General features: G+C 46.6%; 1 protein-coding gene across 3 annotated transcripts in view; it reads left to right on the forward strand.

Annotated features, from left to right (window-relative positions):
- The window catches only part of ZNF335 (zinc finger protein 335), a 357,780-nt gene that overhangs the window by 1,202 nt on the left and 329,058 nt on the right, over positions 1–27,520 (forward strand). The window contains exon 2 of one of the 3 annotated variants that reach the window (XM_085619364.1): positions 7,398–7,466. The exons of the other annotated variants lie outside the window; for them this stretch is intronic. The gene's annotated coding sequence lies outside the window, so the exon portion shown is untranslated. The remainder of the gene's footprint in view (positions 1–7,397; positions 7,467–27,520) is intronic. 3 annotated transcript variants of the gene reach the window in all.

Genomic DNA, 27,520 nt, shown 5'->3' on the forward strand with positions numbered 1-27,520 from the left:
ACGCCCTGGTTATGATTCTTATGTAGAACTTTAATTAAATCATCTGTATTCACTTTTAAACAAGACCTTTGTCTTTGTTTACTTTAATTACCAGTCAGGCGGTTATCAGGGCAACTATAGAACACATTTTAAGTGTTTTATTTTTACATTTACTGTACTGATATAATATTTTCCTTAGGTGATTTTGTAATTTTTTGTACAGTCTGGGACATTAAAATAGCGTTTATGGTGGTATGAAACCAGCCATGTGGCAACCCTAGCTTTGTGTGACATTTTTAAATACTTTTAGTTTCTATCAAATGTAGAAAGATGTAACAGAGAATACCTGGGCGACTTTGCCACCTATGAGATGAGTAACAGTTACAATTCAATTCAAATTCAAATATTCTTTATTTTGGATACAAATATCCATAAAAGTACAAATCGTCTCCACCAAACAAAATCAACATATAAATATATATTATCCATACAATACGTAATATTTTGAAAATAGAACCTTAAAAAGGGGTTGAATCAGTCTAAATATTCACAGTTAAAAATAAAGTTTATACAAATATAAAAGAATCATAAGTTTGTGCAAATCTGCCATAAGTTTCAAATAAAGTGCAGTAATAAATTTCCCATAAAGTGCATCAAAGTCCAACATGCCACAGTGACTTGGTGATGAGTCCTGAGATGTATAGGCTAAGAACAGCCGTTAGAATGTAAAAATAACAATTAAACAGAGTAATCGATACATACAACATTAAAATTCATACATTGAGGCACGGGAACGCACTGCGGCTTGGAGGAATGTGCTTACTCGAAAAATCAGGTCATCGATTCCTAATCTTAATGTCTCAAGGTATGCAAGTTCATAGTCAGTAATAGCATGGACCCTGAAGTATGGGGCAAGGTACTGTTTAGTGTATTTTTCGTAAAATTTACAAAAAAGTAAAAAGTGTAACAGGGTTTGTTTGCCACCAATGCCACAGGGACAGGTCGTTTGCTCTAGATTATTATTAAAGCCTATTGGGAAGCAAAGTGAGTATTTGATGCTTCCGTCCCTGAGGCGATAAAGTAGGCTTCTTTTACATCTCCCTGTGCTTTTCATAAGATATTCTTGTGGCATGTGATGTTGGGTACAATATTTTTCCAGTAGGGGCATATATCTAACAATTGATGGTCTAACATGCTCAACATCTTGTCTTTCTTTGCGATACAAGTCGTACAGCGCCCCCCTGGTTGATCTTATGTTTATGCCTTCTGCTGCTGACGGGCAGGAAAAGGCATGCTCCATACTCACACCATCTAGACTCTTTTTTACTGCAGCCAACCATGGTATGCGGCCACCTTTATCACACTTGAGACAGTCTGTTATTATTTCTTTTGTTAAAATTGCTGCAGGGTTCTGCCATATTTTCAACCAGAATATCGCTGGGCGTGACCTGATAAAATCCTCCACATAATGTAGGTTCAATTCCCTATGGCATATATAATTTGGGGATGATAGTAATGCACCCAGAATTTTCCTACAGAATCTATTTTCTTCTATTTGAATCCCACCACAATTAGCATGCCCCCAGACTTCGGCTCCATAGGTAGCCGTCGGTATACATTGTGATTTATAAATCTGGATCAATGGTACCACTACCTCAGATTGCCTTGGTTGGCGAAGACTGATAATAGAATTTACCGCTTTAGCGATTTTACTTCTTCCATGGGCCAGATTCTGAGAAAACTAAGCCCAAGTAGGGGAAAGTGGTTGTGCATGTCAATAGTTCGCTGCCCACTGTGATTGATTTGGTATGATGTTTTTTAGGACCACAACTCATTATATAAGATTTCTTAAAATTTGTGCAGAGGTCTAAATCTGCCATAAAATACACAAATCCCATAACTGAAGTGCGTTGGGCGTGCGACCCATAAGGACCGCATCATCTGCGTATAAAATCACGGGCAATAGTTTACCATTAATTTTGGGTACATCACTGGTAATTTTTGAAAGAGAGTTGTGCAATTCATTTATATAAAGAATAAAAAGCAGAGGGGCCAGAACACAATCTTGTCTGACCCCCTCGGCCAACAGTGATGTCCCTAGAAACTTCCCCATTATTACTTATTCTAACCCGGGCCTTCAAATCCCTGTGCAAATATGCCAAAAAATAGACCAATGCTTCGTCCAACCCATAGTTTAAAAGAATTTCCCATAAACGTGATCTATTTACAAAATCAAATGCTGAGGATAGATCCATAAAACCCAAATAAAGCGGACCTTTTTTAGCAACCGTATATTTCCCCAAGATGAGATTCAAGTTTAAGCACTGTTCCAACATTACTTCTAAAACCCAGCTGGCAACAATTTAAAATATAGTTGTTTTCTGCCCAATTCCTAATTCTATTGAAAACAACTCTGCCCAATATCTTCAGAGTGTTGTCTATTAGGGAAATTGGGCGATAACAGCTGGGGTTGGATCGGTCCCCTTTTTTAAATATAGGGACTATAATACTGGTTGACCAAGTGCTTGGGAAGGTTGCATTAGTCAGGTTATTAAAAACATTACATAAAAGAGGGGCCCAAAAATCCGGTTCATGTTTTATTAGATCAATGGAAAGCCCATCCGGACCTGGCGCTTTGTTCCCTAGACTTTGGTGTATTGCTTCCTCAACTTCAAATATTGTTATGGTAACCTCCATGACTTTACTTGGGATGTTGTTACAAGTATGCGAGGTGACGTTTTAAATTCCCGCAAGATGCTCCTCCCATTGCTCGCTTGGTATATTACAGCTTATGGGGGTAATGTTTAAGTCCATGGACCTCATATTTTTCACTTCCTTCCAGAATCCATTTGTGTCCTTTAGATCAGCTGCCTTGGCCAAGTTATCCCAGCGTACTTTCCATAATTCATCCGTACGCATCTGAGTGGCTTTCCTATAGCGGGCCCTTAATAATCTAACTAAATTCGAATCCCTGGGTGAGGCCGCTAATGCTACGCGCAAGTCTCTGTTGGCCCGAGAGCAGGAATTGTCGAACCATCTCGGGTTTTTATTTATATTGCTTATGGGTTTGGAGATTATGGATTTGATGCCAGAGCATAATTCTCCAAAAGCTTCAACAATCTCCCTGCCTGTTGGGCCAATTGACAAACATGTATCAACAAGTGTGGAATGCGTTCTTATCATGCGTGCAAAGAGGGCTCTATTATCTATTCCCTTCCATCTCAGCCTAAGCTTGTCAGTGGAGACCAGCAAATTTTTAGCCCCTATTTCCCTTTGTCTAATAGATTTAGGGCAAAGCCTAATAGTTGTTAAGATGGGATTATGGTAACAGTTAAAGTTTTTGTATGCGCTTTATAAATTTATCATAACATTGCATATAAAGCCACATTACACTGTAGCAACCCGCATAAGACTATATACATGTCAGTCCTCCCAAAATTGTCAGCTAGCACACTGAAGTACAGTCTCACAGTTCGCCTGGGACCACTTCTTTTTTTCAAGTTGGGGCAGATTTTGGATCTTTGCATTTCAAGAGAAAAGTTAATTTGTTTCAATATTTTAAATGGACTGTAGAATATATAAACCACTTCGTAAGTTTTTCTAGTGCTAAATAAAAACATTTTTTGTGTAAACTAGCTGTGATTCAATCATAAAAGATTGCAAATAGCATAAACCACTTCTTTAGACTAAATAGATTGATACGTGCACCGTTTTTGCTTTGTCTTTCAATGTTCAATTTAGGGAATTAATAATAGTGCTCTAGTTTCAGAAAATATGTGCGATATGAAAGCCTACAAACCTAAATAAAAGAATAAAATTTAGCAAGATGGCTTTGTAAGGATTAAGAATGTGCATGGAGTTTGATTTCAGTTTTGAGGCTGACAAAATTAAACTTAACTGCAACCTGTAAGACATTTGTTTTCCCACAAGTTACAAAAAGTTATTTTTGTCCGTATTCTTGTTAGGTGTACTGTTTTATCTTTCAGCATAATGGGGAGTGAAGGTGGTTTTTGGAAGAGAGTACTGTCCTGGCAAGCCTGGCTCATTCACCCCTCCACATTGTTTGCCCTCTTACTCAAAGAACACACAGTTCAAGAGGAGTAGCCAGGATTTATTATTATTATTATTATTACTTTATTTCGGCCATTTTGGCCATAAAAGTCACATACATACATTAAAAAAAATCTAACTGTAAACATAGCAGCAATTTAAGAGAATAGTGCACAAAAAATGAATACCTTTTACAATTCATCTCATTTCAAATTTTTAAAAATATATAAAAATATTAAAAATGTAAGAGATTTGTAAACATATACATATTTCCAACTCAAAGTACCTGTCCTTGTTTCTTACGAGTTATGTAGGCAGAGTATAGAAATTTACTTATGCTAAATACAATGTACTGGGTTGAGTTACTTTTCATGATCCTAAAGGCTATAACGCAGGACCTGGTTCCCAAAAGGTTGCACATTGGTTTTAGCCATTTCTTTCTAGCATTCATGTAGGCGCTACAGACAAAAAACATATGAGCTTCATTCTCAGAACAGACATTGGAACACATAGGGCAACACCCCTTTTTAACATTCGCTTCTCCCATTCTTTTTTGTGCCCATCTTTCGGTGTTGTAATTAAGCATAAGTATCCCATATCTGAACTTTAGATAAAGGGTTTTTGCAATAGGAGGCTCTATCTCGTCCAGGAATGGTTCAAAACGAAACTCATCCTTAAATGACAAAAAGAACTGGACTGCGGAGCCTACACTAATTCCATCCACTAAATTTCTGTTCGTGTGGGTCCAAAAAGCTCGCTTAACTATTAGTTTAGAAGAGGTGGGCAATTTGTCGGGAGCCTCCCACATGGAATATAAGCCCAGGAGTGTAAACCATTTTTTAATATGCACTAGCCATTGGATGGAATTAAAAGAATCAAGGGTCATCAGTTCATGTAGACCATTTCTATATTCTATCAATTCCGGGGTGGACCAAAGCCTAACCCAGAATATTAATGGTCTTAAGATAGCTAGGTGGTCTGTTCTCTTAAGGTTCAGGTCAAGTTGGAGAGGTAAAAGAGGTGTACTATTAGGGACCCTTACAGAGGCACGCATGAATTTGTTGTCCAGATTTTGAAAGCTATTCTTGGCCCATGCGCCCCATATCTCTGCTCCATAAAGCACAGCAGATTGTATTTTGAATTTAAAAAGTTCTAAAACCGGGGTTACACTTTTACTCGTGCTAGTATTCATTTTACATAAAATTGGCTTAGCATTTTGGGCATATGTTATCTTGCTTTTCTCGATTTGGGCTTTCCAACTAAGTTTGGAATCAAGCACAACACCCAGATAGGAAAAGTTTTCCACAATATCTAGTTTTTGGCTATTCAGGGTTAAAGACCCTCTATCTGGCATACTGGGATTTAATGACATGCATTTTGTTTTGTCAGCATTGATTTCCAGGCCCTTTATCTGACAATAGCGACTGAAGGAATTAAGGAGTGCCTGGAGGCCCTTTTTTGTTTGAGATATAAGTAATGTATCATCTGCGAAGAGCAACGCAGGCACCCTTTCACCATTGAGCCGCGGCGAATCGTTAACACAGACATTCAGATAAGCAGGAGCATCATTAATAAACAGCGAAAACAAGGTAGGGGCCAGGACACATCCCTGGCGAACCCCGCGTTCAATGGGAATATTACGTGTCAACTCGCCATTAGGGCCCCACCTAATGTTTGCAAAGTTATCAGCATGTAGCTCGACTATTTGGGCTAGGAGGCATCCCGGTAGACCCATTTCTCTTAGAGTTTTCCAAAGTAGACTGCGTGGGACAAGATCGAATGCAGCCCTCAGGTCAACGAAGGCAACATACAGGTGACCTTTTTTAATGTGCACATACTTCCAAATCAAACAACAAAATCGAAAAATTTGGTCAATAGTGCTGGTCCTACTCCTAAAACCAGCTTGAAATTTGGAAATTATGTTCGAGTCTTCCAGCCAGTCGTTGATCCTGAATAGCAAGTGTTTAGCATATAATTTTTGGAGCGTGTCCATCAGACTAATGGGTCTGTAGTTAGAGGGTGTCAATCTATCCCCCTTTTTAAATATTAACACAATCTCCGCTGCACGCCAACTATCAGGAAAGTTGCAGTTTGATGATAAAGCATTAAAAAGGCGGTTCACATATGGGGCCCAGACGTCAACTTCATGTTTGTAAAGATCCCCCGGTATTTTATCAGGACCAGGGGCTTTGGTGTTTTTAAGTTCGTTGATCGCCCTTACTGTCTCATCCAGTGTAAAATTGAGGGGTTCAATAATGGGAGAATCAATAAAGGGGGGGCACCTTAAACTCGCTTTACTGTCGCCATCGTATTGTTTATAAAGATTTGTAAAGTGAGTTACCCAGGTCATCTCATCCAGGAATGCATCTTTCACAGCTCTCCCAGCATGCCCCCCATTAGCCACCAGCCTCCAGAAGCCAACATTATCATTAATTTTTGCTGCAGCTAACATTTCAGCCCAAATTGATTCTTCCCATAGTCTTTTAGATGTTTTAAGTATACGTTTGTATTCAACCCTTGCAAGATTAACTTCTTCTTTTGTCTTGTTTTTAATGGCAAGCAATAAGTTTCTTTTAGCAATCCTACACGAGTGGTCATACCATAACTTTCCGTGATTAGCCACTCTTATAGATTGTTGTTTTTTTCTCGGCATATCTGATAGATACGTTTTTAGTTCTGAAAAGAAGATTTTGTGGAGATCAACAAAATGATCAAAATGTTCAGGTAAGAAGGCATGGTCAACTGTGTGTGCAAACGTTTGCTCAAAAAGAGAGTATACCAATGCTAAGGCCTTACCATCCGCCAGAACACGTGACCATCTTACTGCACGTCTGTTGTTGTTTATATGGACGTCCTCACACGTACTTACAGTTGATGTTATGGAAGTATCACTAAACAAATTCATATTGATGTAAAGTTCTAAAGGATAGTGATCGCTTTCCCCCCTGCTTACTACTTTCAGATCGATCAAAAAATGCCAGATGCTAAGAGAAACAAGAACAAAATCTAGACTACTTTTAGCTTTAGAGAAGGTTGGTTGTTTTTGCAAGTCCGATGGGAGACGGCCGTTTCCTGCTCTAAGGCCGTGGTCTGCGGTGAGTCTTAATAATTGGCTAGCCAATGTGGAGTATTTTACAGATTTTGAGGTACCAAGCTGAGGGATATTATACGCTTGGTCCTCATCTTCAAACACATCAGAAATGCCCAGAACAGGTTCGTAATTACAATTTAAGTCTCCTCCCAAGATAACCGGGATGTCTCCAACTACGTTTTTCAAGAGGAGATCCAGGGCTTCAAATGTTGGTGAAACCTTGGAGTGGCCAATCGGTCTGTTATAAACATTAATTATGTAACATTTGTTTCCACAGGGTGGAGTAACCCTTAGGGCCAAGATATCCGGAGAGCCTGTGTCAACAAGATCAACCTGCATGGGCAAGGTGATTTTTAGCCAAATTAATAGGCCCCCCGATGGTCTTCCTCGAATGGACTGTACTGCCTCAATGCCATAAGTTTTAAATCCTACCCGATGTGGAACTTCTATCGCCCAAGTTTCTTGTAGCAGACACATATCACAGATGTCAATATAGTCTGCCCAGTCAGGGTCTTTTAAGTTCTTACAAACACCTGCGATGTTCCAAGATAAAATAAGTAGACGAGGTGATAGACTCTGGGTGACATTGGAGGGATTGACTACACACTGTTTAGATAAAATGCCTAGCTGTGAATTTAGCATGTCTTTCTCTGCATCCCTGACTCTTTCTTTCACTACGGTATTAGATCCCCCAGCCGGGCCACCCTTAGCTTTACTATAACATACATCTCTGGCTTTGTAAGATAGTTCCACGTTCTGGGGATTTGAGACCGTCCTATGCATCCTAACCTTAATGGTCTGATCTTCATCATGCAAATGTAGTACATTTTTTAGTTTGGTATTACCTTTATCCATGCTACAGAAGGTGTCATATAAATTAGAGATACAGTCAGGCATAGTGGCAAGTCAATCGACAGCGTCAAGGCAACTAAATCTGTTGGAGGTGGTAATGCCAGACCACATATTATAATCACCATGTCTAGCCAAATTGGGAGCACTGCCATAATAATGGTTGACATAGTTCCACTTGGGGACATGATGAATGGGTCTAGGTAAAGGGTAAAAAAATGGTAAGGGTCTAGCTTCGATGGAAGGATTCACACCGTACGATTTCCAATTGCATATTAGTTCAGCACTTTGGGGTTCTTCGAAGGATATGACAATACAGTCACCCGTGGTTGATTTGGCCGTTGGCCCTACCCATGGTACCCTCCTAACCATAAGAATCTTACTTTTCATCTGGTTAGGAATGGGTTTATATTTGTCTAGCCAAAAAATCACTTTATTTTTTAAAGATTGAAAATTTTCTTCATATTGGCTATCCAATTCTGGTACCCCTGTGAGGACGACTACAAATGGACTAGCGTCTGGGGGCAGATCTATATACCCTCCTCTAAAGTTACTATGCGTGTGGCTAGACTGATGGTTTGACTTATGAGTAGTATTTATAGAAGATTTATCTGGCAGGGATTGATTGCTTACAGAAGGAATATGGGAAAATGCAAGCGGATTAGGTCGAGATTTATTTGGGACTAATACGCTCTGGTTGGAGGAGTGGGTAGAGGGAACAATTGGCATTTGAGAAGTCTTACTATGTACCTGCTTTTTCTGAAAAGGTTTACTGGTAGCATTTACAGCAGTAGAAGTTGAGGGGGTTGAATTAGGTTTATCTTTAGTACTACTAATTGGTTGTTTGGCTTTAGTATTCCCTACTATCCCCTCCTTTTTTTGCTGCACAATCGATGAATATGTGTTTATTGTTAGGTCCGGGGCGAGAACTGGAGTTTGTTGGATGGCTCTAGGCACATCAGTACAGTTAAGGCTTAAACTTGACAAAGTGATAACACTTTTCTCAACTTCAAGAAGTTGGTTCTCAATGTCAGTAAGCCTGACTTCTAGTGGTTTAAGTAATCTCTTTAGGGTCTCCCAAACTATTTTTAAAAATTCTTCTCTTCCACCATCTTGTTCTGCCATATCAGACGAGACTCTTTGCCCCTCACTAGCTGAGTGATCAGACATGCTGATAAAGATTTGTTCATCTGTGATAGCATTAGTATTTTCTACAGTTGCTGGGGCTACATCGTGTACAATGTCAGTTGTTGCAATAGGCATACTTGGAGCTCCCCCCGTGATATTATGGCTAAGAGCTACTTTTGCTTTTTTCCTAGCAAAAGCGGTTAGGTGTTTGCGTTTTCTTTTGTGTTTTGGTGCAACCTTGGCAGATGACTTGCCTTTATTAGACTCTATCTCAGCTAGTAGCTGACAGGTCTCCTCATTTACGATATCCTCAGCACTCTCCTTTGGAAAATTCAGCAGTGATAGGCTTCCAGTTTCGGCTCTAACAGAAGGCCCAGGAGGTTCCTGATAATTAAGAGGAGTTATTTCATCTGCTGTTGAGTGAACCTCAGCCGAAATTATAATTGGTTTTGTGCCAGTAATGCGATCAGGCGTTTTAGAGGTTGCAATACTGCCTAGAGAAGATTTTTTTCCAAGCGCAAATTCAGATGAGAGCCTCCTAGCACTCTCAAGTTCTACTGAGACTTTGTGCTGAAGTTTAGTTATTTCATTATCAATTGAGAGATTGGTCCTGGTGATAAAATCATCTAGGGTGCCTGTAGCCTTTTTGGAGATCTTAGTAGCCTTACTCCTAGTTTCTCGCGAGAACATTGTGTGAGAGGGGTTTTACAATTGTGTGTGAGTAGGGAAAAAAGGTCAACTAATGTGACACAAAACTTAAAAGCCAAGAGGAATGGCCCGGTCCGGTCTTACACGGTCTCTAACGGCCTAAAACGGCCCTGTCTTTGCCCCGTCTTCGCCCGGGCTGCGTCCCGCGCTGCGGGAGTAGGATGTTGTTATGAAGCCTCAGGAGGGCGGGGGGCGGGCCAGCAGGGAGAGCGGACCGGAAGCTCTCCGTCGGTCTAGCAGGGACTTCTGGGAATTGAAGTCCCCGCACGCTCGCAGCCCTGCTGCAGCCACACGCCTGATGCCGCTTTTCCTCCTCAGTACTCCTCGCAAACGTCAGGTGTGATCCTCTCCTCAAGACGGGCGAAGGGGCACCCGCGAAGCGGGTGCGCCGAGAGGTGGAAGGGCGCCGAGTGAGAGACAGGTGAGCCGGCAGTTGGCAGTGCTAAACTCCTCCGTTTAGTGTCCAAACAATTTGAGCAAAGTGTCCCACTCGTTTAGCTGCAAACAGGTGTTTTGAATCCTCAGGAGGGCGGGGGGCGGGCCAGCAGGGAGAGCGGACCGGAAGCTCTCCGTCGGTCTAGCAGGGACTTCTGGGAATTGAAGTCCCCGCACGCTCGCAGCCCTGCTGCAGCCACACGCCTGATGCCGCTTTTCCTCCTCAGTACTCCTCGCAAACGTCAGGTGTGATCCTCTCCTCAAGACGGGCGAAGGGGCACCCGCGAAGCGGGTGCGCCGAGAGGTGGAAGGGCGCCGAGTGAGAGACAGGTGAGCCGGCAGTTGGCAGTGCTAAACTCCTCCGTTTAGTGTCCAAACAATTTGAGCAAAGTGTCCCACTCGTTTAGCTGCAAACAGGTGTTTTGAATCCTCAGGAGGGCGGGGGGCGGGCCAGCAGGGAGAGCGGACCGGAAGCTCTCCGTCGGTCTAGCAGGGACTTCTGGGAATTGAAGTCCCCGCACGCTCGCAGCCCTGCTGCAGCCACACGCCTGATGCCGCTTTTCCTCCTAAGTACTCCTCGCAAACGTCAGGTGTGATCCTCTCCTCAAGACGGGCGAAGGGGCACCCGCGAAGCGGGTGCGCCGAGAGGTGGAAGGGCGCCGAGTGAGAGACAGGTGAGCCGGCAGTTGGCAGTGCTAAACTCCTCCGTTTAGTGTCCAAACAATTTGAGCAAAGTGTCCCACTCGTTTAGCTGCAAACAGGTGTTTTGAATCCTCAGGAGGGCGGGGGGCGGGCCAGCAGGGAGAGCGGACCGGAAGCTCTCCGTCGGTCTAGCAGGGACTTCTGGGAATTGAAGTCCCCGCACGCTCGCAGCCCTGCTGCAGCCACACGCCTGATGCCGCTTTTCCTCCTCAGTACTCCTCGCAAACGTCAGGTGTGATCCTCTCCTCAAGACGGGCGAAGGGGCACCCGCGAAGCGGGTGCGCCGAGAGGTGGAAGGGCGCCGAGTGAGAGACAGGTGAGCCGGCAGTTGGCAGTGCTAAACTCCTCCGTTTAGTGTCCAAACAATTTGAGCAAAGTGTCCCACTCGTTTAGCTGCAAACAGGTGTTTTGAATCCTCAGGAGGGCGGGGGGCGGGCCAGCAGGGAGAGCGGACCGGAAGCTCTCCGTCGGTCTAGCAGGGACTTCTGGGAATTGAAGTCCCCGCACGCTCGCAGCCCTGCTGCAGCCACACGCCTGATGCCGCTTTTCCTCCTCAGTACTCCTCGCAAACGTCAGGTGTGATCCTCTCCTCAAGACGGGCGAAGGGGCACCCGCGAAGCGGGTGCGCCGAGAGGTGGAAGGGCGCCGAGTGAGAGACAGGTGAGCCGGCAGTTGGCAGTGCTAAACTCCTCCGTTTAGTGTCCAAACAATTTGAGCAAAGTGTCCCACTCGTTTAGCTGCAAACAGGTGTTTTGAATCCTCAGGAGGGCGGGGGGCGGGCCAGCAGGGAGAGCGGACCGGAAGCTCTCCGTCGGTCTAGCAGGGACTTCTGGGAATTGAAGTCCCCGCACGCTCGCAGCCCTGCTGCAGCCACACGCCTGATGCCGCTTTTCCTCCTCAGTACTCCTCGCAAACGTCAGGTGTGATCCTCTCCTCAAGACGGGCGAAGGGGCACCCGCGAAGCGGGTGCGCCGAGAGGTGGAAGGGCGCCGAGTGAGAGACAGGTGAGCCGGCAGTTGGCAGTGCTAAACTCCTCCGTTTAGTGTCCAAACAATTTGAGCAAAGTGTCCCACTCGTTTAGCTGCAAACAGGTGTTTTGAATCCTCAGGAGGGCGGGGGGCGGGCCAGCAGGGAGAGCGGACCGGAAGCTCTCCGTCGGTCTAGCAGGGACTTCTGGGAATTGAAGTCCCCGCACGCTCGCAGCCCTGCTGCAGCCACACGCCTGATGCCGCTTTTCCTCCTCAGTACTCCTCGCAAACGTCAGGTGTGATCCTCTCCTCAAGACGGGCGAAGGGGCACCCGCGAAGCGGGTGCGCCGAGAGGTGGAAGGGCGCCGAGTGAGAGACAGGTGAGCCGGCAGTTGGCAGTGCTAAACTCCTCCGTTTAGTGTCCAAACAATTTGAGCAAAGTGTCCCACTCGTTTAGCTGCAAACAGGTGTTTTGAATCCTCAGGAGGGCGGGGGGCGGGCCAGCAGGGAGAGCGGACCGGAAGCTCTCCGTCGGTCTAGCAGGGACTTCTGGGAATTGAAGTCCCCGCACGCTCGCAGCCCTGCTGCAGCCACACGCCTGATGCCGCTTTTCCTCCTCAGTACTCCTCGCAAACGTCAGGTGTGATCCTCTCCTCAAGACTGGCGAAGGGGCACCCGCGAAGCGGGTGCGCCGAGAGGTGGAAGGGCGCCGAGTGAGAGACAGGTGAGCCGGCAGTTGGCAGTGCTAAACTCCTCCGTTTAGTGTCCAAACAATTTGAGCAAAGTGTCCCACTCGTTTAGCTGCAAACAGGTGTTTTGAATCCTCAGGAGGGCGGGGGGCGGGCCAGCAGGGAGAGCGGACCGGAAGCTCTCCGTCGGTCTAGCAGGGACTTCTGGGAATTGAAGTCCCCGCACGCTCGCAGCCCTGCTGCAGCCACACGCCTGATGCCGCTTTTCCTCCTCAGTACTCCTCGCAAACGTCAGGTGTGATCCTCTCCTCAAGACGGGCGAAGGGGCACCCGCGAAGCGGGTGCGCCGAGAGGTGGAAGGGCGCCGAGTGAGAGACAGGTGAGCCGGCAGTTGGCAGTGCTAAACTCCTCCGTTTAGTGTCCAAACAATTTGAGCAAAGTGTCCCACTCGTTTAGCTGCAAACAGGTGTTTTGAATCCTCAGGAGGGCGGGGGGCGGGCCAGCAGGGAGAGCGGACCGGAAGCTCTCCGTCGGTCTAGCAGGGACTTCTGGGAATTGAAGTCCCCGCACGCTCGCAGCCCTGCTGCAGCCAAACGCCTGATGCCGCTTTTCCTCCTCAGTACTCCTCGCAAACGTCAGGTGTGATCCTCTCCTCAAGACGGGCGAAGGGGCACCCGCGAAGCGGGTGCGCCGAGAGGTGGAAGGGCGCCGAGTGAGAGACAGGTGAGCCGGCAGTTGGCAGTGCTAAACTCCTCCGTTTAGTGTCCAAACAATTTGAGCAAAGTGTCCCACTCGTTTAGCTGCAAACAGGTGTTTTGAATCCTCAGGAGGGCGGGGGGCGGGCCAGCAGGGAGAGCGGACCGGAAGCTCTCCGTCGGTCTAGCAGGGACTTCTGGGAATTGAAGTCCCCGCACGCTCGCAGCCCTGCTGCAGCCACACGCCTGATGCCGCTTTTCCTCCTCAGTACTCCTCGCAAACGTCAGGTGTGATCCTCTCCTCAAGACGGGCGAAGGGGCACCCGCGAAGCGGGTGCGCCGAGAGGTGGAAGGGCGCCGAGTGAGAGACAGGTGAGCCGGCAGTTGGCAGTGCTAAACTCCTCCGTTTAGTGTCCAAACAATTTGAGCAAAGTGTCCCACTCGTTTAGCTGCAAACAGGTGTTTTGAATCCTCAGGAGGGCGGGGGGCGGGCCAGCAGGGAGAGCGGACCGGAAGCTCTCAGTCGGTCTAGCAGGGACTTCTGGGAATTGAAGTCCCCGCACGCTCGCAGCCCTGCTGCAGCCACACGCCTGATGCCGCTTTTCCTCCTCAGTACTCCTCGCAAACGTCAGGTGTGATCCTCTCCTCAAGACGGGCGAAGGGGCACCCGCGAAGCGGGTGCGCCGAGAGGTGGAAGGGCGCCGAGTGAGAGACAGGTGAGCCGGCAGTTGGCAGTGCTAAACTCCTCCGTTTAGTGTCCAAACAATTTGAGCAAAGTGTCTCACTCGTTTAGCTGCAAACAGGTGTTTTGAATCCTCAGGAGGGCGGGGGGCGGGCCAGCAGGGAGAGCGGACCGGAAGCTCTCCGTCGGTCTAGCAGGGACTTCTGGGAATTGAAGTCCCCGCACGCTCGCAGCCCTGCTGCAGCCACACGCCTGATGCCGCTTTTCCTCCTCAGTACTCCTCGCAAACGTCAGGTGTGATCCTCTCCTCAAGACGGGCGAAGGGGCACCCGCGAAGCGGGTGCGCCGAGAGGTGGAAGGGCGCCGAGTGAGAGACAGGTGAGCCGGCAGTTGGCAGTGCTAAACTCCTCCGTTTAGTGTCCAAACAATTTGAGCAAAGTGTCCCACTCGTTTAGCTGCAAACAGGTGTTTTGAATCCTCAGGAGGGCGGGGGGCGGGCCAGCAGGGAGAGCGGACCGGAAGCTCTCCGTCGGTCTAGCAGGGACTTCTGGGAATTGAAGTCCCCGCACGCTCGCAGCCCTGCTGCAGCCACACGCCTGATGCCGCTTTTCCTCCTCAGTACTCCTCGCAAACGTCAGGTGTGATCCTCTCCTCAAGACGGGCGAAGGGGCACCCGCGAAGCGGGTGCGCCGAGAGGTGGAAGGGCGCCGAGTGAGAGACAGGTGAGCCGGCAGTTGGCAGTGCTAAACTCCTCCGTTTAGTGTCCAAACAATTTGAGCAAAGTGTCCCACTCGTTTAGCTGCAAACAGGTGTTTTGAATCCTCAGGAGGGCGGGGGGCGGGCCAGCAGGGAGAGCGGACCGGAAGCTCTCAGTCGGTCTAGCAGGGACTTCTGGGAATTGAAGTCCCCGCACGCTCGCAGCCCTGCTGCAGCCACACGCCTGATGCCGCTTTTCCTCCTCAGTACTCCTCGCAAACGTCAGGTGTGATCCTCTCCTCAAGACGGGCGAAGGGGCACCCGCGAAGCGGGTGCGCCGAGAGGTGGAAGGGCGCCGAGTGAGAGACAGGTGAGCCGGCAGTTGGCAGTGCTAAACTCCTCCGTTTAGTGTCCAAACAATTTGAGCAAAGTGTCCCACTCGTTTAGCTGCAAACAGGTGTTTTGAATCCTCAGGAGGGCGGGGGGCGGGCCAGCAGGGAGAGCGGACCGGAAGCTCTCCGTCGGTCTAGCAGGGACTTCTGGGAATTGAAGTCCCCGCACGCTCGCAGCCCTGCTGCAGCCACACGCCTGATGCCGCTTTTCCTCCTCAGTACTCCTCGCAAACGTCAGGTGTGATCCTCTCCTCAAGACGGGCGAAGGGGCACCCGCGAAGCGGGTGCGCCGAGAGGTGGAAGGGCGCCGAGTGAGAGACAGGTGAGCCGGCAGTTGGCAGTGCTAAACTCCTCCGTTTAGTGTCCAAACAATTTGAGCAAAGTAGCCAGGATTTGAATCTAGTTGAAGCACTAAATAGCATCTGCTTATATCCCCAAAAAATAGGATTTTGTGAATGGTGGTAGTTGAAACAAACAAATCGGCATGATGTGTTAATTAATGCATGCTTACTACGACATGTTACATGCTTTAGAAACCATACAATGTTTGAGCAAATTGTTAAAGCACTATGGTGCTGACGAGAGGACGAAATGGAGACAGACTGAATTCCCAGTTTGGTATGCCCAGGAGACTGTTGGAAACTCCATTAAGGAGTGAAAATAAGAATGATCAGATATGCATCTTTCATATCTATGCAAGCCAACCAATCCTCTTGAAGAAGAATGTCTTAGAGACATCTGTACATCTTGAAATTCTCGCACCTTCTATCTGCCAACCGTTGAATTGCTTAGCGTTATAACTGATCCAACAACAGATTTCTATTTTTTTGTTTGAGAAATACATTGCTCATAATTCCTCACATTACAACCACTCTTGGGTGAGAACCTTCATTTCTTTGTCTATCATTTTTTCAAAGCAGTTATTGCAATACACTGCTAGAAAGAAATGTTTAAAAAAATTGCTTCTGGGGTTTGACCAGCCGACAATGCATACATTTCTGGGATCCTCAGTGGATTCCCTTTAGCTCATCGTTTGCAGCACTCAGGAATGTCTTTGAGCCCATCAGAGTTTCATCCATCTGGGGGAAGGTATTGCAGCTGCTGTGATGTTGGATGCCGTGCACTGGAGCCCACTCAGGTGGATTTACTGTTACATACTTCCAGAGTGGCTAACCCTGCATACACACTGAGAGAGCATTATTTTCCTTAAATGGTTGTGGCAATCCGGCCTGTGCCCCAACTCCCTACAGTTGGAGGGGCTGAGACCATGCCTTTCTGAAAGGTGTTAATTCAACATTATTCTGTAGCACAGTTGCACCATATAATAGCGCACCTTACATTAAAGAGGAGCTAATAATAAGTAAATTGTCAATTCGTGTGAGACCATTCCGAAGAGAGAGATGAGTTTTATCAACTTTGGAATAGCTGTCTTTAATAACTTTATACAGATGATAACGGTGGGTTGAATTCCCAAGAGTGGAAAGAAAATTCCATATTTTATTTGCAGTTCATGATAATGAATGTTTTTAAGCTTGGGATGTCTTGAATTTCAGTGTGTACCATTCCTGACCTCATTGCCCCAATCGCCATTGACTCCGAGTACTACATCTTTCTAGGAGATCTTAACTTCCACCTCAACAACACAAACAGTCGGCCTCCTGGAAAGCATGAGCAACATAGGCCTCAAGCAACTTGCCACTAACCCTACCCACATCGCAGGACACACGCTTGGCCCCATTTTCACGTCCAGCGACAGTCAAGTATTACCATGTCTGTGAGCTCATCTGGTCCAACCACTACATCGTTCATTTCACCATCTTAGGACCCACCAACACTGGCACCTTACCCCCTAGCTCCATGTGCAGAGACTGGAAAAAGATATCAGAAGACCAGTGGAACAAGCTGTCAACTCTGACCTCCCTGAAAACGTCCAACCAAGAATAGGCTGCAAAGAACTTCTCCCAGTGGATCACTGAAAGTGCCGACACAATCGCCCCTGCCAAGTCAGCCAAATCCGAAGGTTCTGCCAGAAGAGTCAGCTGGTTCACCGCTGAGTTGAAATCCACCAAATGCAGCTGCCAACAACTAGAGAGGAAGAGGTGCACCAGCAAAAAACAGGAGACCATAACACCTTCAAAGTAGCGCTCAATCAGTACTACCACCTCCTGAAAGAAAGACTGTTTAGGGTATCGTATAGAAGCCAGCACAAACTGCAGCATGGAGCTCTTCACCATCGTCAAGGATACCTCCGATCCTGCAGCCTCTGGGAACATCATCACCCCCTCCCAAGATATGTGTGACACCATGGCGGACTTCTTCCACAACAAGATCTCCGTTATCTACAAAAACTTAAAACCCCAACACGCCGCAGCCGACAGTATCAGCCTGCTCTCACCCACAAGCACCTGATCACCCACTGGAACCCTCTCATAACTCAAGCCACCAACTCCATCATCTCCATCATGAATTCCGTGCACTCTGGTTCACCCACGGATCCCTGTCCCCACCACGTCTTCAACATTGGGAGCATTTTCTTAAATCGCACTCAAAATATGGAACAACTGCACACAACACATCAGAGTAATCTCCTTGCTTCTTCAATTCAGCAAGAAACTGAAGACCTAGCTCTTCAGCTAATTCTGCGGGGCCTCACGCCTACAAACCTGCTCCAGCACCTGGATACCCTGACTGGTGATTAGCACGTTGTACAAATCCATATTTGATAACCGTGCCCCTATTTCTTTGAAAATAGTCTGTTATTTGGATTTGCATATGTTTTGCAAAATATGGGTCGCAAAGCCGCCATGTGCCCAGTTATCGCATTCTGCCCCAGCATGTACCTCAATGCCAGATACAAAGTCGTAGGGGTGCATGGTCTGTTAAGGTGTGTTCCAGGCTTCATCCTGACAGCCAATATTCCTGGTAGGAAGAAGTAGTTTATTTGAGCTGGCGACTTGTGTGCTGCTGAGTAGCTCATGAATTCTTTGTTGTGTAAGTGTCTCACGCCAGGTATCGGTCATGCAAAGCAGTTGTGCCCACCCAGCCAATGCATGGGATCTGTGAATGGTGGTAGCACCTTTTAGTATCTAAGTTAGAACCCATAACTGAATTAAAGTCCCTGCTCACTACTGTTAATCCTGCCAGCAAATGAAGGTGCATACACCTAGACCAGAGGTCTTCAAACTTTTGGATGCCGAGACCCCCCTGTCAACATTTTGAGGCGTAAGGACCCCCTCCTGACAAATATTTCTAAACCTGTTGACAAATTGTGTGGGATGAAAATCTAAATGAGGTTATGTGATGCCGCGTATTTTGGGATAGCATTGCTTCATTATTTTGACATTTTTTACACACAGTAACACCGAGGAAAGATTTCACCCAATCAGTACCCATTTATAGCCAAAATACAGCAATTATCATCAGAAAGATTTCAAGTCAACCTTTGTGAAGGGCCTTCCACTCTGCAGCAATACGTGCTGCCACATTAGAAGCTCACCTGGCCCTGACTGGAGAAGCAGGGGTCCCTTAAAACCCTGGCGGTTTTGTGCAGAGTTAAACAGTTTACCCATGCAGCTTTCCTCTCACCCCCTCCCTTCCATCCCTCTCTCCTCTACTAACCCCGGATCCCTCTCTCACTTTGCAGGCCATTTTCTTTCACCCCTTTTTACAACTTCTGAATTCTCCCCATTCAACCTCTCACTTCACCTTTAATCACCTCTTGCCATTCTGTCTTTTCACTGCCCTCATCTCTAACAGTCTCTCACATTTATCTCATGGCTTCTCTGGCCCTGTCACCTCCTGTGCCCCTCAGCACTTCTCATTCACCTCGTCTCTCCATTCAAATTTTTGTCTATTTTTATCTTACACCTCTCCAGTCCCCCCATTCCTCTTTCACATCTCCCCTTTGTTCTAACAGAAGCCCTCACCTTTGGATCACACTCACGTCTTGCGTGTCCACACTTCTCTTCGGCAATTCACATTTCTCCTCATCCCTGACCTCTTCAATCAAATTCTCTCACTCCCTTGCTGTCCCCTCTCACCCTCTCATCTCTCCTCACCAAGCATACGGGTCAGACCCGTATGCTCCTCTCGGCATGTGCCACTCTGCTTATTGTTCCCTAATTCAAGAAGGCATGAGTTGTCGGTCTCGCTGTTTTGATGCAGGCCGCGCAGTTATGGAACGTGCACCCTCCTTTGCTTCGCTCCACCAAGAATCTATTATCCTTTAGGAAGATATAAAACCTTTCTCTATGCTCTGTAGGTTACCCCATTTGGCTGGTTCTCCTTCTCTGTGTTTCTCATTTGCCTTCAGGCAGTAGATGGTTATTGGCCCCAGGACATCTTTTGGTAACAGTAGTGCATTACAGATGTAAATAATAATAGGCAGAAGCAGGGGCACCACTAGACCAGAACTTCAGGGGGGGGGGGGGTAACACTCTCAGTCAGGGCAGGTCCTAACACTGGTCGCACCCGGTGCAACAGTCTTTTTTGATGCCCCACCCCCGTTTCCTCCTCCTCCATGAATTCCTTCACTGCCACTCACCAACAATGCACCACATCTCTCTATAGCACCTTTCTGACAAACATTTCATTTTTTATAGCACTACTCATAGTTTACTCACACTCATTTCTGTGATCTGCATGGTACATATTCTTTGAAGCAGGCACATTAACCCTCTGCACTGTGTGGGTGACAAGAGTGCCCATGTGAGTGCACGGTGAGCGATGCAACAGTGTGAGAGTAGGGCAAGAGGAGTGACTGCAGGGTGAGTGAGGTGGCGTATGAATTTGGGTGCGGATGCAAGTTCAGAATGGGATGAATGAATGTATGATTACTGATGGGCTTGTTTGAGTGAGTTGCATATTGAGTAGTGAGGGGGACAGGTGAGTGAAGTGTCACATGAGTGCAGGATGAGTAGTGTACTCATGTGACTGCAGGGTGAGGTATAGGGTGAGCAGCACAAGTGCATTGTGAGTGCAGAGCGATCACTGTGAGTGCAAGGTGAGCGGGTGAATGGTGCGAGTGCATGGTGATCAGTGTGAGTGCATTGTGATCGCTGTGTGTGCAGGGTGAGCGTGAAAGTGAAAGGTGAGAATGATGAGTGAGTTGTCTGAATGCAGGGTGCATTCCCAGACACTTGAAGTAACTCAGCATGTTATTGACGGCGGCGTAGAGTTTAAGATCTAAGTTAAACTATTGAGGCATTAATCGGGGATCGAGGGTGAAGGAAATAAATAATGTGCTGATCCTGCAACAAACTTCCAGCCCTATGTTTAGGGTTGCCAGCAGATTATTTTGATGGCCCAGTCGGTACAAAAAAAAGCAATCACCTAAAGCTGTATTTTCAGTACTTATCTGTGCATACTTCGAATATAAAATATAAATAGAAAGCACTTTTAATTGTGTTCTAGGGCTGCCTCAATGATCCATGACTGATAATTAAAGAGAACAAAGACAGAAAAGTCATATAACGAATGCATACATACTTTTTTATTTCTAAGTCTACTTAGTGCCAAGAGGAGATCTTTGCAGGCTCTTTAAACAAAACAAGGCAGGCATTTTTCTTTTGGCAAACCTACTTTATATTCCTTTCTATTAAATGCATCCTCACACTACAGCAATAAATGTAAAAGACAAATGTAAGGAATAGGCTGAGTGGGGACCCAGGGGTTACTGGAACCAGGGATAAAACCTAAGCCTCTGTAACCAGTTTGCAAAGGCATGTAAAAATGCAAATGGTCTTTAAAGACCTGTGAAAAACAAGGGAGTGCTGGAGATAAGACTCCAGACACTGCCCAGCTGAGCCCCCAGCAGCTCGAGTTTCACTGCAGCAGCCCGGGCTGAGACACAGGACGGGGGAAGACGGAGGTGGGGCTGAAGCCCTTGGGCCTGTGCAGAAGTGTGACTGAGGTCAAACCATTGGCACCATCCAACACGCATTCGGGGCGAATACAGTTGCACCCCATCATACAGTCTGAGGAGCGCATTCCACGCGTGTACAACGGAATCGATCGAATCCAATATGCCACATCGCCTTGTTGAGGTCTGAGTTAGGAAGCGAGGCAGGGAGTGCGGGGCAGCAGCGACATTCTCGATATGAAGGTGAGGCAAATCTTGGGGTCCATGCACCCAGCTGTATGCATGAGAGGCCTGTGCGGCCCTGTAATACAATTCAAAATTTGGGGCTTTCAGACCACCAGCAGTGTACGGAAGCATGAGGGTATCCAATGCAACTCTAGGGGATTTACCAGCCCATGCTAATTTAGTCATACGGTATCGAAGTTCACGAAACAACTGTTGGGGTACCACTATGGGTACATTAGTGAAAAGGAAGAGCAGGCGAGGGAGCATGACCATTTTCATCAAAGAGACTCTACCGGCCAAGGAAAGTGGGAGTCGTATCCATCTGTCTATATCGTCCCCCAGCTTATCTATCACTTTACCATAATTGGCTCTGATTACCACATCAGCATCTGGGTGGATCTGTATTCCCAGATACCGCACTGGCTCAGTGGTCCATTGTAGTGGGAAATCGAGCGTAAACTGCACTGTGGAGGGAGTCAGCGGGAACAATATGGATTCATCCCAATTAATCCTTAGGCCAAAGAGACCACCAAAGCGTAGCACCTCCGTATTACAGGAGCTAGAGGGGTCTCTAACATATAAAAGTGTACCATCCGCATAAGAAGAGGTAATGAGATTATAATGAGGAAAACAAAGTCCTCTGTGCCCGTGGTATTCCCACAATGCCCGCAGCAGAGGCTCAGCAGCTACTGCATACAACAATGGGGACAGCGGGCAACCCTGCCTTGTGCCCCGCATAATAGGAAACGGGACAGAGACCACATCTCCCGTATGCACCCGAGCCCCTGGAGAATTGTATAACACCGAGACCAGTGGCAGATACACTTCATCAACTCCCATGCAACTCAACACAGCATACATAAATTTCCATTCGATTGAATGAAAAGCCTTCTTGGCGTCTAAAAAAAACGTGGTGGCCTTAACCTCCGGGCGAACGTGCTGCAGAGCCCCAAAAATCGTGCATAGGTTATGTGAGAGCGTGTGACCTGGGATGAACCCAGCTTGTTCAGGACCTATAAGCTGAGGGAGAAGCGGCGATAAACGATTCGCCAAGATTTTCCCAAACAGCTTAGTGTCCACATTGATCAATGAGAGCGGACGAGAAGAGGGGCATCTGCGGGGGTCTTTATTGGGCTTTTAACAAAGTAATGATCAGCGCCTCTCGCATAGATGAGGCATGATGCCATCTGCCACCATCTCATGAAATAGGGTTATTAGATGGGGGATTAGAAGATCACTAAAGCCTTTATAGAATGTGACCATAAGGCCATCAAGCCCAGGGGCATTACCCTCGCGCATCGACCCCAAGGCGAGGCGAACCTCCGCTGCCTCAACACGGCGCATCAAAAACTCTCGATGCCAGCTATTCACCGACACTTCTACCTTTGCTTTCGAAGTGTGACAACTCAATTAGTAATTTGTATCATAATCAATGTAATTGAGAAAGGGTGCAGGACACTGTCTTGTATGATGATTGTTTTCAAATTTTTAGTATAAGGACAATATACACTTCATTGTGCATGAAAATTAGTGCAGACGAAGCAGTGCTCAGACAGAAAACAACAGATCCCAAAGTTGCATAGGATTTTATGTCAAACAAACATGAGCAGCGATCCTGTCTTGTTCATATATGGTATCTCCTGGCGAATCATAACATGTTTTGAAAGCAATTTTGGGAGGGTATGTCGACATTTCAACCTGTAGTTAGTCTTCAGATCTCATCAGAACAAAAGTCGTCTGACTAAAGTTTCCTAGAAACCGTGGAATCTTGGACCTTCAGTAAGTCATCCTGTAAGGAATACATGCTAGATTAATTAAAGACAGATTCTACAATGTATACCAGACCGCTCTGTTAGTCAGACAGTTCCGGTGGGGTAAACAGATTCTTCAGGCGCAGTACACCTGTGTACTGTGTAGAGAAAGTAGTCACACATACAAGAGTATTCCTAGACAAAGCCAACAATGCAAAATGGGCCGCTCGGTTCCTTAGACGGTTCTGTAGAGGTAAATGGATTACTCACACTAAGCACACCTTTCCATTGTGTCATGCCATTGCAATTGGCCTCTGAAATCATGTTGGTGGGGTGACACAATGCAAAATGTGCTTTTCCCTGACAACCAAGAGGCCAATTTTGTATTGTTGGCTTTGTCTAGGAGTACCCCTGTATGTGTAGGTGTGACCAATTTCTCCACATGATACAAAGGTGTACTTTTCCTGAATAATTTGCTTACCCCACCAGAACTGTATGACTAACCAAGCAGCCTGATGTACATGATAGACTCTGACTTGAAGTATTCTTGCACATATTGCTTACAGGATGAAATACTGAAGGTGCCATGATTCCACTGTTTCTACGGAATTTGTGAAACTTTGGTCAGATGACTTTTGTCCTGATGAGACCCAAAGACTAACTACTGGTCAAATCGGGTGAAATGCTCTCATATTGAATTGCACATTACGCCTATCAAGGAACTTGAATACGAGCAGTATGTTGGAATGCAACGCAATCATCTGGTATTTCTGGAGCTTCTTACAAACAACCTCCTGCGGGCATCCTTTGTGGCGATAACAAACCGTACCTCATGTCACAGTGCTAGCTTTGTACAGTTCACTGAACAGCTCTACTTCCGTATAGGATTGATCCACATATAGGTTAGTACCATTGTGAAGGAGTGGCCGGACAAGCTCCCATATAATCTTTCCCGTGCCTCCTAGTGGGGGAAGGCGACCTACAGGGTTTAGAGTGGAGTCCTTCCCTGTATACACTCTCAAGCTGTACACATAGTCAGTTGAGCTCTCACACAGCATGTACAACTTGATGCTATAGTGAGCTCTTTTGCTCACAATGTATTGCCTGAACAGCAGCCACCCTTTGTACAGGCTCAAGGACTTACAGATGGCTATAATCTTTCCAGGTGTATAAATCTCTGGAAACCTGGCAAACTAAGGATCCACGACTGGTCGAATTTTGGACAACCTGTCATGGTCTGGATGGTCCTGAGGCAATGGAGCAGAATTGTCTTTGAAATGCAGCATGCTCTGCAATAGTAACAAATCATCTTTGCTCATGAACAGTGTGAAGATGGGGGTTACCCAAACCGTGCGAGTAGATCAGTAGGACTGCAAGTTGGGTTTGTGCTCTAATCTCATTTTTAGGCACAGAAATATCTTCAACTCCTCAAGTGAAGTGGGAGTCCAATGGTGTGCCCTAGAATGAGGCCCTAGAGTACCTCCATGCTCCCTCAGAAATTGTTTGGCGCGCAAATTTGTTTGTTCATCCAAAAATAGATGGACATAGTCATATTGTCAAAACATTGCCGTATCGACTTTACATCCAGCGTCATCAAAGAAAGGCAGAATTTGGGGCTGAAGTAAATTGGGAGGCTACTAAGAGAGCACTTCATCTGTGCTTGCCGTCACACATGCCTGCTCTCTGGGTTGGTCTAACCTGCTATGGTTGCCTCACTGCACAGACTGTGCTTGTGAAGGGACAGCACAATTGTCATCATCATGTCTCTCAGAATTGCTGGAAGATGCGTTGTCGGATGCTGTCTCGATATCTTCTGTCTTCGTCTCTGGTCCTGCATCAGAGCCCTCCTCCATAACTCAAGTTAGGGCCTGGGTATGCAGACATCCACCGAGACGCCATCTCTTCTACTGGCTAAAACCATCCTTCTAAAACACTGTCCTATGCAGAAGGCATCAGTATTGTTCTAAATCAGTCGGCCGGTATGTGTGTGTGATGTGTACAACAGTACATAAACACAAAATTACTTATCTGATTGCTTGAATCTGCAGGTTCTCCAAAGACGCTAAACAAAAGACAAAAAACAAAGACACGTTATTACTTTGCCTTGCTTCATAACCGATACCACAGCATACTTTTGTCATGGCATATGCAAAACTTTGTTGTAGGTGGAGCAGCTGGGCCATTGCCTGCTTAAAACTAATATGCTAAAACCAGCCATCTACCTTTGTACTCAAGAAGCACACATTCACATAATATCCTCTGCAGCTTTGTGCGCAGGTGTGCTCTTTGTGACAACACACAGTGCTATCACCACAGTCACTTGAATTATGCTGCGGGAGATCACCCAATTATGCAACGAGGTTGACTACATTATGCGGCAAGAAAAGGTAAATTGTGCAGTATAATGCAACACTTTTTTTAATGGTATTACTTCATTATTTTGTGATTTCAAAACATGATAATACCTGTTAGGCAAAGATTTCACCTCATTGTATTACCATTATAACAACCAAATAAAGAAATAACCAACTGAAAGATGACCTGCCGACTTTGTGCAGTGCCTTCCACTGAATTCCAGTAAATCGTTGCCACATGTCTAGTGTGGCTTTTTATATACATAAATGTGTTTTCCCAAGAGGGGGCAGGGTGCAATCGCACCACCAGTGGAAAGCACACTTTTTTTTTTTTTTAAAGGGCCCCAAAGAGATCAACCCATGCCTTCGCTATTTCTATTTTGTATATATTTTTTTTAATGTGTGATTTCTCCTGAGTGCTGGGGGCGCATTCGTCTCCGAGGGAAAAACACACGTCCGGACAGGTGGGCTCACTCCTTGACAACTTAATTTTAAAAAAAAGTCTATTTTTACTTTACAGGGGGCGCAATGACACCCACCACTTCCTGTTCTCTTTTTATGTGCCCCCAGTGTGGGACGGCTCCCCCTCCCCAGCCCCAATAATTTCATGTTTTTTTTACTTTCACAGGGGGCTTTTTTTCTTTTCTATGACACCTGGGTGGGAGGGGGTCAGCCTGTTTACCATGATGGCGGACTCTTCCGCCCTCCCCCCAATAAATTTCCTTGGCGGTCCAGTGGGTTTCCTGGCTGTGGGTCGCGCCACACCTGCGATCCACAGCCAGGAAACTGTTTCAGGAAGGCCTCCAATGAGGCCTCCCTAAAGTGTGTTTGTTTTTTCCCTCTCTGGAGATGGAGAGCACTCACTTTGCTGCTTTCGCTGTTCCGGTGTGGAATCTGTGTCGTCTGAGTGTCTGGCGTTGAACTGACGTCACAGATTCGAGGGCTGATGCAGAAACGATTACATGTCTCCCCCACCCTTAAAAAGAAAAAAGGAATCCTCTTTTTCGCCCTCCCCACTGCTGGCCAAAGACCGACAGATGCACTAGGGAGGGAGTGCAGTTGTCGGCCATTGGCTGCACCCGCACTAACTGGGTTAAGCGGTGTAGGACAACCTTTTTTTCTATGTCACTAAGAGTATGGCCTACACACACCTCTTGTGTAAAGTTTAGCTGTTACATGATAGACCAGAACCTTCCACTGACATTCTGTGTGTATGATGTGTTTGTGGCACATGTGTAGTAGTAGGTCTCTATGTGTGAGTGAGTCAGAGTACTGAAGACACTGGGATCAATTGTGGGTGCCCTTGCTTTGTTATGGCACAACATGGATGATAAGGGCAGCTTACCAAGACAATGTGAACGTGTATTGCGTAAATTCATGTGGCTGGTGGGAGGAGATAAGACACTGAAGTGAGGAGGATGGAGAAAGGGCTTCCATTACCACTGCCATAAGACTTCTGTTTGGAAGGTGCTGCGGATTAGTTCTTGCTGAACACTGCCATTTAGTTGACTGTAGGGGTGAGGGATAACCCTGCAGTTTCTTTTGTGTAAGAGGACATTTCTGTCCAGCCTGGCCTTTTATGTACCCGCGATAACTGCTTGAGAGAGGCTGATGACAACCAGGTGCAGAAACATCACACCTTTTTTTGCCCATTTTGTGTGCACTCCCGTTTGAAGTCCCCCCCCCCACTGGACGTGCTGTGAGAAACATCACTCTACACAAGGGCTGAGTCTGGAGAGCAGCTCGAGAACCACTCAAAACTGGTTCTGAAACAGTGGATCCACATCTGCTTTCTAGAAAATGTATTTAAAAGTAGGACCCAAACCAAGTTACTTTGGTCCATGTCTAAGTAGAAAATAACTAAGCAATGGAGCGCTCCTCGTAGTACTTGAGGACTGCTCTGTGGCTTGGGCTAGTGTTTTGCCTGACAGTCAGGTTCCTTGAGATGAGAGGAAATCGGCTATTGTCTACACTTCCTACTTGAGGAGCGGGGTCTACTTTGTGCCTAGAAGCCTGGTTGCCTATTGAGATATGGAAGGAGATTGCCTGGCACTTCAGGGAGAGAGATTGGCATGCGAGAGAAGCCTAGTGTGTCCCTGCGTGGAGAGAACTTCCTACCCACTGAACCACCAGGGCATAGAACCCGTGTTATGCTTAAGTGATTGTGCATTTGGCCTATGGGGCACCAGAATCTGCAACTGAGAGAGATTCATGCCTCTTCCTAAGGATCAAGCCTATCAAGGGTCACTGAGGGGCGATAGTATGA

Source organism: Triturus cristatus, chromosome 7 (assembly GCF_964204655.1).
Source record: "Triturus cristatus chromosome 7, aTriCri1.1, whole genome shotgun sequence".
In the NCBI taxonomy this organism is placed as follows: domain Eukaryota; kingdom Metazoa; phylum Chordata; class Amphibia; order Caudata; family Salamandridae; genus Triturus; species Triturus cristatus.